We start from the raw sequence: 4,596 nt of genomic DNA on the forward strand, positions 1-4,596 counted from the left end.
CAGATTCAATCTCGTGAGGTGCTAGATCATTTCCCCTTACCGCCGTCGTATAGGTGGTTATATGCTCCTGAGAGTCTGAAGTTCTATCATACTTTGGCACGTCGGGCATTTTAAACCGCTTCGGGATTAATTCTGGTGCCGCGATCGGTTTGTATGGAAATTGAGTATACTTCTTTGAGTCCGGTCCTTTAAGCACTAGTGGTGCGCCTGGGATTTAGTCTATGCGGCGCGTTTACCTCTCTCATAAACCATAAAAGTTCATTTTTAAAGGGGCAATTTCTGCTATTGGGGCCGGATCCACTTCCCCTAGCTCCATCAGAACCAATCTCTCCCCTCGGGGAGTTGTTATCAACTCTCTGCGTTGTTTGATTTGCAGGAGCACCGGAAAGAACTGGATCTTGCCGATTCGCGTTATTGGAAGCCCGAGATAACACCTGCTTCAACTCCATCATAACCTTATCCTGTCGCATAAGGTGGCCCAGAATAATCGCTTGTTGCTCTTGTAGGACCCTTACCGCATCAACAACATGTTCCTCTTCAGCATATCAAGAGTTGCCTACCGAAAATGTCGAGGATATAGCATGTCGTGTACCGGTGTGGCATCTTTCCTCTCATTGTGGGTGTCACTGATTGAATCCTTGAAATGAGGCTGATCTCCTCAAACCTCGAAATTGTGTGTGTTGTCAACACCGTTATCTGTCATTTCTTATGATTTTTTCTAAGACAAAATAATCAAAACACGTTCGTGAAAAAGGCAAGGATTAACTTAATTACACGGCTGTCTAGGCCCCACGGTGGGTGCCAAATTGTTTACTCATAATACAGTACAGTTGAATTTATATGTGGTTTCTAGACAAGTGAATTGATTCGATCCTGAAATAATAAGTTAATTGACGAAATATATAACACTTAGCCTTGATATGAAGACGAAATAAAAGAAATAAGGATTCCGGTAGCGAAGCCTCCGGGCGCAACAGTAATAAGAAGATAAAATTGTATAGAGCTTTGAGTAGATTGTAGTGTTAGTTGCCAGAAAATTCGTATCCTTATAATGATAACAGAGCTCACTATTTATAGCTATGTCTAGGGAACAAGGTTCTAGGATCTTGCCCTTCTTTAATGTCAATTATGAAGGCCATTGATGAAGATGTAACGGTGATCATAAATGACAAATTCTTTGTAACGGGCAGTGCACTAAATGCCGTAGAATATTCTTCATTAATGCCACCGGGCGGAAGGTATTTATTGATTCTTTATGAGTTTCATTCTCTACCGTGCCAAATGGGATAGTTGCCTTCGGTTCCATGTTTTATTCTTTTAAGCGGCCATCTGGCACTGCATATTTTACCCTATACATTATTAACGTTCTATTCACCAAAAAATGTTCTTATAAGACAGAAATTGATAGCATAAATTAATTTGTTCAAAAATCCAAATATGAGAAAGATGATTTTATTTTGTACTTCTTACATTCTGAAGATATTGCGTATACTTACGCACCATTTGTGTTGTAAGTATGTTTACCCTCGAATCCGGATAACAATTGAATTTATATGGGGTTTTAAGGATCCGTGAACTAAAAGATACAAAAGGTTTTTAGGTTAAGGAAAATAAAGATAAAGACTCAACAATTGCTGTTAAAGTAAATAATCGCAGAATATAATATTGCTTAGAACAATTGTGCTTGATGATCCACAAGAATTTAGAGAGATCCCCTTTTATACATTCTGATTAAGGGTAAAAATAAGGTAGGTAAATTGATTACATCGTGGATCCCTGTAATTACGCCTTAATGGCCTGAAGTGGTTGAGAAAATCACGTTTGGGCGAGATATCCGGCGACGCTTGGTTATCCGTTACGAGTCCGGCTTCCGACCTTGTGTGTTTCTCCATCCGGTGGTGACTCCTATCGAGCTCTGTAACGGTCTCGAAATGACTCGACCTCGGTTGTAGACGTGGCCGTCGTTCTACCTTGCATCCAGGTCGGGTTCGATGGCCCCGATTTGCTCCGGACCGGACCCAACCCGGTCGGGCTCAAGCAAAAAAAGGTATCACCCAATACAGATAGTCCCCTCGTTTATTAGAGAGTAATGATAATAAACGATATGACCGGTGACGTGATGCCCGTGACGTATGGCCATACGCCAGGTGAAAAAGCCATCGAGTGCTCTGACCACGCCTGCTGCAGGCATTTAATGCTTCTCTTAATTATCTGTCGCTTCGTGTCTGTGGCTTCGCGATTCGTGCCACCGCCTCATGGAAAAAGTATAAACGACCCTTCCAGGTTCAACATTTCCTATCTTTCTCAAATTCTGCGTTGGTTGTATTTTCTTTTCATCTCTTCGTAAAGCTTTAAGAAATGGCGAAAACTTCACAAAGTGTTCCTTCTAGACCAAGCTCGGCCGCGAGCCCCGCTAGATCTGATGAACATGCACCAGAACCCCCATTGAAAGCATTCACACCGACTGGTTGCTCGGTATCTGCCGACTTCCAGGTTGAAAACCCATCATCGGTCCCGGGTCCGCGGCGAACCGGCATCGGAGTATATTAGTCTAATTCACTCCGGTTGCCTAGACCGGGTGAGGGCTGAATGTAGATGGGAAGGGAAAGACCTGGTCGCCCCTTCCCCGTGACGAGTCTTGATTATGACTCACGTTGAAGGATATCTTAGTGTATATACATATCCCTTCACCTTAGGCCCCTTAGAACCCATCATAGTGGAGTTTCTGCCGGCGGTACGAGGTGACTTAGGTCAGATCCACCCCTCGATGTGGCGGATCGTATATCTCTTTCGGTTTTTTGTTGAGAGAGTTGAGGGCGATTTCCCTTTACCCTCGACCCATCATTCTTCGACTATACAGCCCCCGAATATTTCGAGGGGGATTAATAAAAAACTGGCCCGCCGGGCTAGCAAACCCCCATTTCTCCCAGCATCGATGAAGACAAAGATCGAGGCTGGATGAGCAGGTTTTGTCCGGATCAGGAACGTCCGACCTGATTCCGGCCGATTGCATGCCATTTCCGGAGAGGTGGAACCTCAAACGTAAGTATTTTCTCACTGTTCATCTTTTAGAGCGTGTTTTTCCTCAACCTTCTCCTGAAACCCCCTTTTCTTTAGGTGCAGCGGTGACCCAAACTCCAGCTGGCCGTCAAGGATCTGGCCGGCTGGGTAAACAAGATAGCTGGCCCAGCGGCCATATATCGGAGCGAAACTGGAAAGGAAATCTCCAAGGTCGAGTGGGAGGCGAAAAACCATGGTAAGCCTTCTTTTTGACCGGTAGGCGCATTTTTCCTGTAATACGGGAATGCATCATAACCCTCGTGTTTTGCGCTTGCCCAAGGCGCGGAGATGAGGTCTTCAATACTATGCCCCTTCCAGTTCCGGGAGAAAATAAAAGGCCCGGGGAAGTCCCGGTAGGACGAGCCTCAAAGGAAAGCTAAGCGGACAAAAAGGGCCGCCCGCAAAACAAAAAGCCAAATCGTCTTGTCCTCCGAGAAGAGGATGACAAAGAGGATGACGATGAGGAGCAGCCGGGCTCGTCCGCACCGGTCCATTCGACCGGACCCTGAGCCGTGGACCACCCAGTTGAGGGCTGCTTTCCCGGAGGACGTGAGGGTTGAGATTGCTAAGTGAACCCTCGGCCCCTGCGGCGGGCATTCCCGGGCTATGATCACCGCGTTACGTCCCCCCCATCTTCTCGATTGGGGCAGCTGCCGGACGACAGTCCGATGATGTGGGAGGTAGCTTCGAGACGCTTTTTGATGGGGTACCCTTCCGCAACACTTTCGGGGCTCGAAATCCCCCGGAAAGACCTTCAGGCGAATCAAGTGGGACTTCGCATCAACAAGCTTGTTGATAGGTTTCCTAGCTCCGAAGCCTGGACCCGGACTGTTAAACAGGATTAGTAATTTGCTATCCCCAATAGACAGTCCCGGGCTCTGGACCCCCGGTCGGGTTGCAAGCTATCTTCATAATCTGAATGACCGGAGGGAAAAAGACCGTGGCTGCGACCGAGGCTTTATGATTGGCATGCTTTTTCAGACGAAGCCCGAGGGAGGCGCAGCTCAAGGTATTGCTGCTTCTGTCCTTTATTTCTAAATATTTTTGCCTTGTGACCATTACTGACTGTCTTAGACTATTTCCTTTGCAGGCATCGGTGCTAGTATCACTCGGATGTTCCTGCCGACATCAAGAGGACAAGAATGGGGCGGAGCGAGAGGGGCGCCGGGTCCTGAAGAGAGAAGCTGCTAGAAGCCATGGACCGGATTGGACCTTTTGAATCTAAGAGCAACGCGTCCTGTGCTATCCGGCTGGAGGAAAGCAAGACAAGAGCTCGGTTGTAAGCTAAGAGGGGGGTGGCAAGCCCGAGCTTAATCGCGGCGTTATGGCCGAGCTTGTACGAAGAGCAGAGCCGAACGTTCTTAATGAGAACAAGCCGAAACTGGAAGCCCGGGTGCAACAGTGGTAGTGGAGAAGACTTCCCTTTCGGGAAGAGGTTGCGGACTTGACGTTGTGCCAATGAGGCTCGAGTCCTTGAAAATTGAGCTATGGACCAATCGATTTCGGGAAGCTGAGGCTAAAGTTCTCAAGGCCGAT

Source organism: Nicotiana attenuata, unplaced genomic scaffold, assembly GCF_001879085.1.
Source record: "Nicotiana attenuata strain UT unplaced genomic scaffold, NIATTr2, whole genome shotgun sequence".
In the NCBI taxonomy this organism is placed as follows: Eukaryota; Viridiplantae; Streptophyta; class Magnoliopsida; order Solanales; family Solanaceae; genus Nicotiana; species Nicotiana attenuata.